Source organism: Lepisma saccharinum, chromosome 16, assembly GCF_977018435.1.
Source record: "Lepisma saccharinum chromosome 16, izLepSacc3.1, whole genome shotgun sequence".
Classification (NCBI taxonomy): domain Eukaryota; kingdom Metazoa; phylum Arthropoda; class Insecta; order Zygentoma; family Lepismatidae; genus Lepisma; species Lepisma saccharinum.
This window is the reverse complement of record NC_139244.1, coordinates 49,564,755-49,577,759: the sequence shown is the minus strand read 5'-3', so window position 1 is coordinate 49,577,759 and position 13,005 is coordinate 49,564,755.

Genomic DNA, 13,005 nt, shown 5'->3' with positions numbered 1-13,005 from the left:
TCAGCTTGTTATGACTTATAGTTCTCCTATTTCGTGAAAACTTTGTTTGTCCGCCATTTTTCAATATGGCGGACTTAGCGGCAGGGTGATCGCCGGGGACTTTTGACATGTTATTACTTATGTTATAAGGAAGTTATGCACCAAATTTCAGCTTGTTATGAATTATGGGAGTTATTCCTGAGTAAACAAAAAATGATCGATCAGACAATTCGCTTATTGATGGCGGGGAAAGAACTTCCGGTTTGGCGAATTTTCCAATGTAAACAAGTGGAATACAGATCGTCACTGAGCTTATTTTCTTATAAAGGATAGAAAACAAAATGAATCACTTGAAATTTTTGAGTGATATAGAGAAACAAAGGTGCCTAAAAAAATATTGGTAATTTCCCGGTTCCTTTGGATGCAGATATAAGGGACAATACTAATATTTTCCAAGGCAACGTTGACCTTCTACCATCAGTTTCGTTTTTGAAAAGACTTCTCCAGGTTCAAATGTAGCTTACATTAATTATAAATATTGGAATACTTCGTTGACATGATAACCGTCGCTGCGCTTAAACTTGCAGAACGATTATCAATGCAAATAAAATTGCGTAATTAACGATAACCGTTATATTTAAAATAAATACAATACAGGCGCAGAAAATCTCACTACTTCCATCACCATTTTAGTACTTATTATTTCTCGTTGCTATGGTTACGTCAATTTCATTTCTTGTATTTTATACAGCGTGATAAGATGATTATAACAATATCTATAAAACAAACATGCATAAGTTAAAAACAACATCAATAACATAAATAATATTAACTTTGAACATGACAGTTTGAGAATAGGACAGTCTCAATCTCACCCCTTCTCCTGGAAAAGAAATGAACATAACATTTTTGTTACATAATATATAAGATTTGAGTCCTGCTTTTAATATACTCTCGTCAGGATAATGAGAAAGTTCACTTGACATAATGAGCCAATTCACAAATTTACAATACTCTTTTCACTAAAGTTCTGAAAATGTCATCTTAGTGTTCGAATTTACAGCTACTTATGCATCACTTCATGACAATTACATTAGTTTAAGCAATTATTCTTTTTTCTCATCCGAACAATTAAATTTCTTGATATTTGACAAGTTCTGCCTTGTTGTTATCTTCTTTCCGTCCATAGACATCAAAATTGTATAATTGTTTTTCACAGCATCAACTATATAGGGTCCAAGCCATAATTCCATAAACTTATGAATTTTCCTGTTAATTGCACTACTATGTTCATGATTTTTCACTAAAACAATATCACCTGGGACTATCTTCAATTTATTTGCATCACACTCAATAGGTTTGGACTTATATATTTTCTTAATACGTGCTTTGGCGATAAAACACTTGTTTCCAGGGCACAAACTTTAAATCATCTGGCCAGTTAATTTGATTGAGAATTGAATCTTTTAATTCGTGATGAAGGAAAATTTCACTAGGTGTGAAACCTGTTGTTTCCGAAACTGAATTATTTAGAAGTCCTGTTACATGAGTCAAATATTTTACCCAGTCCTGATGATTTTGCGAAGTATATAATCGTAACAATCGTATTAACTCTTTGTTGTACCTTTCCACAGGATTTGCGAAAGGCGAATAAACTGAAGTGGTGATATGTTTTATGTTACAGTCATTCATATATAACTTCCACTCTTGTGATTTAAATTGGGAACCGTTATCTGATAATATTACCTTACATGCTGGATAGTGGTAAAAATACTGGAGCTTGAATTTGTTAATTATTTCACGTGACGTTGTCTTCCTTAAAGGATAAGCCATTAAAAATTTGGACATCGTGTCAACTATTGTTAATATGTAACTATATCCTTGTGATTTGGGTAACGGTCCAACAAGATCTATGATTACATATCATGTGGAGTAGTAGAATATATATGCAATTCATCCTTACTAATTTTTGTGTGAGCTTGTTTAGTTTTTGCGCATGTAAACAGTCGTTCAAATACTGCTTGATACTAACTTTCATTTTAGGCCAATAATATAAACTTCTGCACTTATTAAATAATTTATAGTATCCAAAATGACCTTGTAAGTCATGTAATTTATGAAGAATTTTGGGTACAACAACAATAGGTACTACAAGTTTCCACTTGTCCTCTTTCAAATGTTTCAGGAATAATATATTATCTTGAATCGAATATTGCCTTTTTATATTCTTTGACAAATTCCCATTTTGTAACTCTTGTACAATGGCACTGCAATAAGAATCCGAATTTTGACTTTCTTGCCAAAATGTTACACTATCTTCGTCAAGAAAATCAAGACTTATGTTATTTACATATAGTTCCGATAGAGTTGTAAAACCTGTACTTAAATCAGGATATCTGCTTAAAGCATCTGCAGCTTCATTAGATTTTCCCGGCACGTGATATACATTATAATCAAACATTTGTAATTTCAAACTCCAACTATTTAATCTTGGATTCAAAGTTTTAGTAGATTCTAGCCAAGATAAAGATTGGTGATCGGTAAACAATTTCACCAAGTTCCAGCTATGTAAATGTAGAATTTTTCAAAAGCAAATAATAACGCTAAGCATTCAATCTCGTGAGTATTGTATGATAACTCATTGCCTTTAAGAGATCTGCTAACGTATTGAATTATACGTGGTCCTTCTTCAGAATTTTCATTTGAGTCTTGCCATAGAACAGCTCCTATTCCTTTCTTCGAACCGTCTGTGTTGACATTGAAAGGCTTCGTGAAATCTGGTTGATACAAAGCCTTTGGAGATATCAGTAACTTGCGGAGGTTTTCAAAAACTGAAGCATGAACATCATTCCATTGCCATTTTGATTCCTTTTTCAACAGATCATACAAAGGCTGTGCCACTTCAGCAAATCCTTCAATATACTTTCGCCTCCAATTAGCCAATCCTAAGAACCTTCTCAAGGAGCGTTTGTTTGTTGGAATTGGAAAATTAATAATTGCTGAATTCTTTGCAGGATCAACCATAATTTTATCACCGGACACTATGTGTCCAAGGAAGCAGATTTCTTTGTAAGCAAACTTACATTTGGAAAATTTAATAGACATATTGACACCCTTTATCTTTTGTGGCCGCGGTGGCTGTCGGTAACGCGTCTGACTACCATGCTAAAGGTCCCGGGTTCGATCCCCGGCAGGTTCAAATCCGGGAACTTTTCTAACGATGGAAGCGGCCCCGGCGCCCACCCAGCGTCGAATAACATGGGTACCTGGGGGAAACCCTGGGGGGTAAATACGGTCAGGGGTGTGATGCTGATCACATCACCCCCACTCACGACCGGATCAAGAAAGTGTGGGGCGTTACCCCCACACCCCCTATACGCCTTCATGGCGTGGTGCTATGCACAGGGGAACACTTTACCTTTTTTTACCTTTTACCTTATCTTTTGTAAAACTAGTTCTACATGTTGCATATGTTGAGACCAATTTTTTCTGAAAATTAGAATATCATCCAAATAACAAACAACAAAATGTCTGCAATCGGTGGAGAATATTTTATTCATCCTGTCCTGGAAAACTGAGATTGCTGATCGAATCACAAACGGAATATAGCGGAAAAGATATTGTCTGCCTCTATAAGAAAAAGCTGTGTAAGGATATGAATCTTCAGTCAACGGTATTTGAAAATAACCGCATGATAAATAAATTGAAGAAAAGTAAACACATCCTAGGAACCTCTGTAACATTTCGTTAATTGCTTCTACTCTCACTTGTGGAGAGATAACATGTTGATTAAGTTTCCTAAAATCGATCACAGGTCTCCAAAGACCTCCTTGCTTTGGCACTATATGTAGAGTGTTAAGATATGGTGAAGAATCTTGGTAAATAATTCCCCATTTCTCCCACTTGGAAAGCTCTTCTTCTAAAGGTAGTCTCCTTGATATTGGTATGGGATAAGGTGTGCTTGTAATAGGTGTTATAGTATCTAATTGAATCTTGTAAGGTTCAACAATTGCTTTTCTAGGTTTATCTGAAAATTGTACGTGATAATACGACAGAAGTTTGAATAAATCAGCTTTCTGCAAATTGTCTAAATTATCATTTCTAAAAACAGACTCATAAATGGACTTCTTAGCTGGCATATATTCTACATCATCATTCAAAGTTGACGCATCACGTAACAATCTACATGAATAACTTTCATTATCATTTAATGTATCTTCGGAACAAAAGTTAGACTTTGTACGATACTTCAAATCTTCTGTAGAAGAACATTGCCCAGTTAAAACAGAGGAAATTTCCTTTCCTTTATCATTTAGCAAACTTACATTCCCTTCTTCAAAATCAATTACAGCTTTATATTTCCTCAAAAATGGAACTCCTAAAATGACATCGGCATTCAACTCTTTAACAACAACAAATTCCATAGAAAAGTATTCGTTCTTTATCTGCAGATTAATAACTTTACTACCAACAACTTTACACTTCTTGGATCCAGCGAAACCGGTGAGTTTTACATCTTCCACGTTATCCAGTTTAATGTTGCCAATCAAAGACGATAGTTTACACCAAACGTCAAAATTTAGAACATTTGCCTGACTTCCAGAATCTATAATACAAACTACAGGTATTTGACAAATAATTCCATGAATAACTGGAACTTCGGTTAATGGAACCGGAATATCATAATCACTAACAGTCCATTCAGGTTCTTCTTCAAACCATTCCAATAAAAAATTCACTTGTAGTGGTTCCGATATAAAGTCTTTATCATCACATACATTCATAATTTCCTGTGTTTGAAATGAATTTCGTTTGTTCAAATTTGGCCTCTCTGAAAGAAAGCAGATTGAACGAGGCACTTCCATCCGCTCCTTTAATTTAAATTTGTTGTTGATTGGTAAGATGTTCCAATACCAGATTGTCGTGTAAATGTCCTTGATACATTTCCAGAAGGAGAATTTGATATTCCAGAAGTTATAGATGAATCTTGTGGTTGTAATGAAGTCACATTAACAGGTTGACTGTAAGTAGGAGCGAGAGCAGGCTCACTTGAATACTGCGCTTGACTATTGTAGAAAATCCTTCCATTCGGACTACTGTTAGGTAACTGAGAAGTTATAGCATCCTGATTATAATTCGTATTTGTAATGTCACCGGAAATACCAGAGTATGCATTATTTCTTAGGAATCTGAAATTATTTCTGTTATTATATGTAAATCCTGAATAGCCACGATTATTTCTACGTCCTCTAAAACTACCATTGCTACCTCTAAACTGTCCATACCTTGAATTAGCATTGCCAAATTCATTAGTAAAAGGTACTTGAGCATCCATCGACGAAGTCTGAGTAGAAGATGAGCAAGTGTTTTGGTGTGTTTAACATTAATTTGCTTGACACTAAATTTTGATTTCATACTGTCAGGATTCTTGTTGGGTTTAACCTTACTACTATTATCGGTTTCTTCCGGTAGGAAAATAAGTCCTCTTCTACTAGTTCGGACAACATCTAATTTCCTTAACATACTTGTTAACTGGTTCATAGAACGTATCTCATGACAAGTTTTGTTATTAGCTATATTATTTGGTAACTGGCTAATAACTAATTGAATAACATCCAATTCGTTTGGGTTCTCAACTAAATTGCAATAATTTGAATATGTTTTCAACTCAGGGGAAAATTTTCTGCAGTACTTATGTTCTCTGTATTTACACAACCTGTTAAACGTTGTACAATTCGCGATTAAAATTAACCGATATGTCATCTGGTGGGATTTTCAGGAAGTACTCTAAGTAGGATACGTGTTGAAGTCGTTTAAAGCATGGGGAATATGCGAGAGAGTAAGGTCTACTGTTCAGTTTTTTTCTTGCTCTAAATCGTTTTATGGGTCAGAACAAATTAAAAGTTTTCATGTGTTTTCACCCCGTGGAATCAACAAAATGAAATTTGTTAATAAATCAGGGAAAACGTAATTGACAGAAGATTGGTATGGGGGATATAACACTGTAATCCGGCAAGGAAATGACGAAGAATGCACGAGTCTACTTACTTTATTTATTACCATGAAAGTAAAGTCTTAAATTGTACTTTATAAATAAAGCTCTTTTTTTTTCCGAAAAATCATGAAGCGTCTTACCCAATGCGTCCATGTATTACCGGTATTACGTATGTGTGAAATTTGGAACAGGTGCAAGTCGATTAAGAGAGAAGATGAAAATAGTTTGAGAATTAATTAATGCCAAATGTAACCAGAAAAATAAAGTGGACATACTAATGTTACTGTTTCATTCAGTAGGATGTCCTTTTTCAGTGAGTATAGCCTGGTCATGAAATCGTGAATATTATTATTAAACCAGCCTTTTCTCTTTCGAGAAAGAACTACAACGATATGTTCGCAATTTTCTCCTGTTCCAGCTTTTCAAGTACGGGTCAATTTCAATTCCTTTATTTTCAAATAATTTCCGAGAACCCCAGTTACAATATGACGTGCAGATGATGCTGCACTGCTTTGGACAACCAGTGCATATACATAGTTTCGTCTGCATTTTCCGTGTTATTTTTGCCTATCATAATTAAATGCTTCGTTCTCAGTACAGCTTCACGTTTGTTAGAGTTCCTGGAATTCACATCGCATTCGCAATATTTAAAAATAATGCGTAATTTAAACGTTTTCTACCATACCAGTCATGACAACATGCTGCTATTTTGTACTACTGCTGAATGTAAACAAAGATTTATCCTACTTAGAGCGGCCATATTGGAAGCGACACTAGCGCTCAGGTGGTAATTTTAATCGCGAATATGTATGTATAATATGGGATGTAGTTTTATTTGTATATGAATGGGAACGTACTTGTATTATGTGAAGACAAAAATGTTTTGGTTTCTTTTCTTTTTTTCCAATATGGAATATATAATGATTAAATAACAAATATTTGCTCACGCTCTCTCTCGCTCTAGTAGTGTTTTATTTAAATATTCTAATAATTTGGCCTCCAATAAAAAAATGGGTAAGTTAAACAGTCATGAATACGGATGTATTAATTTAGGCAAGAAAACGCGCATTCTAATTGTTGTTGTTGGTTTGGTTTATTTTACTTCACCTTTCTGCCACATTTGGTTATCGCGAAAATGAGGATGAGTGATGATATAATGAAATTGATGAAGGGACCTCACAAAGAACAATTCAGGCCGGGATTCGAACCCGTGACGAGCGCACATTCTTGTTCCTATGTGTTGTACTCTGCAGTGAATAATGAAATAATTTCGAATGTAAAGTGTATCCCAGAACTAAAAAAGCCAAATGAATATGGTTGAAGAAACTACAAAAAAGTGTGTTTCGTTACCTGTTCATACCCTCTAATATATTTAATTTTTGCCACCTTCCATCACTTTTTCTAGCTGTATAGATTTAATCGCTATAAGTAGCTAATGAGCTTATGGAAGTCACGAGGGACAATCATAAACAGAGAACTCTGGACTCCTGATTTCACAGTGCCCTGCAGATGCACTGGGATGAAATTATTTGTATTTTCTTTTTCCTTTCTTTAGCGTTGCTTTTCCATCACTTTACCTACCTTCTGCCATGACGATGAACGTTGATTACTTTAAACGGATGAAAAGTGGTTACAAAGGAACACTCATGCACAGGCCAGGGCTCGAGCCCGGATCCTTCAGTAACGAGATCGTGAGATGAAGAAATTAGGGAAATCAAGGAATGCAATTTTTTTGGAAAAATGTTAATCATATGCAAATATGGTGTTTCAAAAATCCAATTGAAATTTACGTACCACTGAATAAATACGCAGTTTGTTTTTCCGATACCCAAGTATCCGAATAGTTAGACCTTTCCACTCATCTTTGTTGTCGGCCGACCTACGAGGGGGAGTGCAAGTGGCCCCGGATCGGTACCAGGTGGACGCACATAGTGGTTTGGATCCCACTTTAAACTGTGGGTCCAGTCCCGATTAGCTTTTATGTACATAAAGTGAACTTAAACACCAAATTAACCAACCGCGGGGTAGTGGTTATCAGTGCACGCTATGACACCAGGAATTCCTTGTTCGAACCCCAAACTCGGCATGGGTGTTTTTTGTGTTTGTCTCTTCATTAATTGTATTGTACCATCTTCGCGATTAACCAAATGTGACAGCGACGCTAAGTAGCATAAGTCAAATCATTAATTGATTGTTTAATTTGGTGTGTTTTACTTCGCTTTTCCTACACTTTTGGCTAATCGTGCAGATGGTACGATAAAATTGATGAAGGGACAAACACAAATAACACCCATGCCCAGGTCGGGGTTCGAACCCGGGATCTCTGGCTTAATAGTCAAATCAACATGTTTTGGATTTTCGAAAGAGGATGGGATTAACACATGCTTCTTTTCACTAGTTCTTCCTCATTTTGCAATCCTTTCCTTTCTTTGACGTTCTATTTTTAGGAATACTTAGCCCTAAAGAGGGGAGGGGGATTATGGCCCACACCAACCTCCCTTGGGCAAGCCACTGATTGCTACCCCAAGTGTCGACATCACCGCACGTCACTGGTTACACTTTAACATTTTATCGATAATACTGAATGTAGAAAAATTGTAAATGATGAAATAGCGTGTTACAAAAACTAATTATGCTGACCAAGGCAGTAATTTATTTTATTAAAAACATAAACTAACGTAACGTTTCAACCTTCTAGCAAGGTCTTCTTCAGACTCTGTATCAAGTACAAAAGTAACCAGATACAACAAAAGGGCAATATATATACACAAACATTACTCCCTCCAGACTATTTAGAAAGTTGTTTGGAACTTTCTAGCAGATGACTTTCACTTCCCAACTTTACTTTCACCTAAAAGGCTAAACACAATTACTTCCATAGAATGTGGTTGGACTTTTTAATCTCACGCTCTTTTCCCTTCATTTTTCTTCCTTCTCCTCTCCTCTTTTTCTCTTGTCCTTTCCACTCTTTCCAACATCTTCTTCCATTCTTTGTTTAACTTCAGTCCCCCATTCCAGTTCATTGTGTCTTCTTCACCTTTCTTCTCTATTTCCTTGGCTTCCTTCCATTTTCTAACTAGCATTCTCTTCTCCCTTCCTATCTGCTTAGCCTCATCCCATTCTATGTCATGTCCTGTTTCTCTCGTGTGTTTAAATATTGCATTTCTCTCTCTTTTAAGTCGTACATTATCCCTATGTTGTTTCAACCTGTCTTTCAGCCTTTTTTTTTCGTTTCTCCTATGTACACACTCTGACATTCTTTACATTTTACTTCGTAGATAATCCCTTCCTCTTCTTCTTCTCTGTTTTCCTTTTTCTTGTTAGCATTCCTCGCTATTCCTAAGATGCTTCTCCCTCCCTTCCTGTAAGTTTTAATTCCCGCTTTCCTAAGCACTTTGCATATCTTTTCTGTGGTCTTCCCCATACTCCTTATTCCAAACCTTCTCTCCTCTTTTTCATTCTCTTCCAATTCTCCCCTGCCCGTTTTCTTACTTTTTCTGTTTATGTCCAGTCTATCCTGCTTCTCATAGCCATTCTTTTCCAGCTGTTTCCATAGGCTATTTATTTTGCCTTCTTTTTCACATTCTTTCATGCATATTTTCTTGATTCTGTCCTCCATATTCCAAACGGGCAGGGGAGAATTGGAAGAGAATGAAAAAGAGGAGAGAAGGTTTGGAATAAGGAGTATGGGGAAGACCACAGAAAAGATATGCAAAGTGCTTAGGAAAGCGGGAATTAAAACTTACAGGAAGGGAGGGAGAAGCATCTTAGGAATAGCGAGGAATGCTAACAAGAAAAAGGAAAACAGAGAAGAAGAAGAGGAAGGGATTATCTACGAAGTAAAATGTAAAGAATGTCAGAGTGTGTACATAGGAGAAACGAAAAAAAGGCTGAAAGACAGGTTGAAACAACATAGGGATGATGTACGACTTAAGAGAGAGAGAAATGCAATATTTAAACACACGAGAGAAACAGGACATGACATAGAATGGGATGAGGCTAAGCAGATAGGAAGGGAGAAGAGAATGCTAGTTAGAAAATGGAAGGAAGCCAAGGAAATAGAGAAGAAAGGTGAAGAAGACACAATGAACTGGAATGGGGGACTGAAGTTAAACAAAGAATGGAAGAAGATGTTGGAAAGAGTGGAAAGGACAAGAGAAAAAGAGGAGAGGAGAAGGAAGAAAAATGAAGGGAAAAGAGCGTGAGATTAAAAAGTCCAACCACATTCTATGGAAGTAATTGTGTTTAGCCTTTTAGGTGAAAGTAAAGTTGGGAAGTGAAAGTCATCTGCTAGAAAGTTCCAAACAACTTTCTAAATAGTCTGGAGGGAGTAATGTTTGTGTATATATATTGCCCTTTTGTTGTATCTGGTTACTTTTGTACTTGATACAGAGTCTGAAGAAGACCTTGCTAGAAGGTTGAAACGTTACGTTAGTTTATGTTTTTAATAAAATAAATTACTGCCTTGGTCAGCATAATTAGTTTTTCATAATCATGGAAACAAGGCTTAATGGTGTTATAAGCGTGTTACATTTTTAATATGAGTAGTAAAAAGGTGGAAATCATTGTCATGTTTGTTTGGCGTGTGCCTTCTGTTTCCGTGCGATGCGCCTGCGCCCCAGAGCGCGGTGGGCGAAGTTCGGGTTGACACCTGCCGGGAAAAATGACAACCGTACTATAAGGGGACATGTAGATTCGGACGACTTGGACGTGACTTCTACGACACACGAGAGCAACGGGAGAGAACGGGACGGAGCGCTTGCCAATCCGGACACGGCCTTAAACACTTTTGTTTTAAACATGCCAACCCTGCCCTTGCACAAAAAAGAAAAAGTTATTTAGTGCAGTCACTTTAGACGATTTTTTTCCTAATGAAGGAACTAATTCATAACAAGCTGAGTAGTAGAAGTGGCCATGTTGACCAACCTTAAGTGAGGATCGAAAAAACCTCAAAAACTCACTTTCTCACGACGTTCTACGCCTTATTTATTGCGATTATGATGTTTGCAGCGAAGAAAACAGCACCAAAACATCAAAAAAGCGTGGGCCGAGCCACCGACCTTAAGTGAGGATCGAAAAAACCTCAAAACCTTATTTTCTCTCCATGTTCCGCGCTTTTATTCGTTGCGCTGACACAGCGTGATGAGTAAATGTACTCTCTCTCATCCTTGAAGGATGAATGCACCTTGACGTAATTTTCCAAGTCTGGGACGAAATGTTTGTATATCGTGACCTTTGCAAACCTCATTTGGGGGAACGATGTGCCACACACACACACGCGCGCGCGCGCTTGTATTGTGACCACTTTCTCTCCACGTTCCGCGCTTTTATTCGTTGCGCTGACACAGCGTGAGGAGTAAATAATGTACTCTCTCTCATTCTTGAAGGATGAATGCACCTTATCGTAATTTTCCAAGTCCCGGTCAAATGTTTGTATATCGTGACCTTTGTAAACCTCATTTGGGGTTCAAAAATACCTCAAAAACTTATTTTTTCTCCACGTTCCGCGCTTTTATTTGTTGCGCTGACACAGCGTGATGAGTAAATAATGTACTCTCTCTCATCCTCGAAGGATGAATGCACCTTTTCGTAATTTTCCAAGTCCGGGGCCAAATGTTTGTATATCGTGACTTTTGCAAACCCTCATTTGGGGAACGATGTGCCACACACACACACACGCGCGCGCTTGTAACGACAATTTTGTTCCCTCTCTCTCTGCGTGTGCTATCAACGTTAACACAATGACACAAATTCAACAAATAGGTAGGCCTTGGGACGACGGAAGTTATACTTCCTTGTTTGTTTGTTTTTTTTTCAATAGTGACGTCAGTTAACAGCATTGGTAGCAGTGATGCGATGCGATGCATTAACTTGTGAATTTTCGAACTCGCAAAATGACGTGGCTGAAATGTGGGGGAAGAATGTTCTAGAGAAGATTGTCTCGGATTTCTATTGGTCCACGTTGCGTTGGCTAACATTTCACTTTTGACCTCATTAGAAAACCGTAAAAAACTTAAAGCGCTAGTGTAGAAAGTTCTATTTCATTTTGAACGTCAGTGAATGAGCATTTCCGCAGGATTTTCCAAAAGTAAGTAACTTTGTTTCTTAGCTTGCATGAGTTGGCTTTGATTTATAAGTATGGCATTGCTTTTGTGGAAGAAAATATACTCACAAAACATGCAAAAGCAGAGAGAGAATATAGAAGGTGTTTCATGTCTCTCTGCTTTTATATATTTGAAGCATGCATTTTGGTAGCTGGAATATTTTTTTTCTTCTGTGTGCCGTTGTTGGTAGGTAGGAAATATGTGTGCGGGGCATATTTCAAAAAAAATAAATGTGTTAAATAGTTAGAGGAAGGCAAGAAAAAATGGAGGAGAGTTGCGTGTTTTTGATATCTAGTGGAAGTACTGATTGATTTGATGTTTTAAGTCCTTTTTATGCACAGTAAGGCTAATCGGGACTGGACCTACAGTTTCAAGAACCACTTATGCCGCCACCGGGTATCGAACTCTTGATTACAAGGCTATCGCTGCGCCATCGCAGAGGCTAGTGGAAGTACTGATTGATTTGATGTTTTAAGTCCTTTTTATGCACAGTAAGGCTAATCGGGACTGGACCTACAGTTTCAAGAACCACCTGTGCGGGTATCAAACTCTTGATTACAAGGCTATCGCTGCGCCATCGCAGAGGCTAGTGGAAGTACTGATTGATTTGATGTTTTAAGTCCATTTTATGCACAGTAAGGCTAATCGGGACTGGACCTACAATTTCAAGAACTACTTGTGCGGGTATCGAACCCGAGATCTCTTGATTACAAGGCTACCGCTGCGCTATCGCAAAGGCTAGTGGAAGTATATAGTTATTCGAATCTCATTTATTTAAAATATTTAGTTTTTTTTTATGCACGCTTATTGATTTTAAACCTAAAATTAAATAAAATCCGGCAATTATATCCAATTATACTTATGGCTACAACGAGCATTCGCAAAAAAAATATGGCTTGAGATTTTTTTTTGCTACGTAAACAAAAT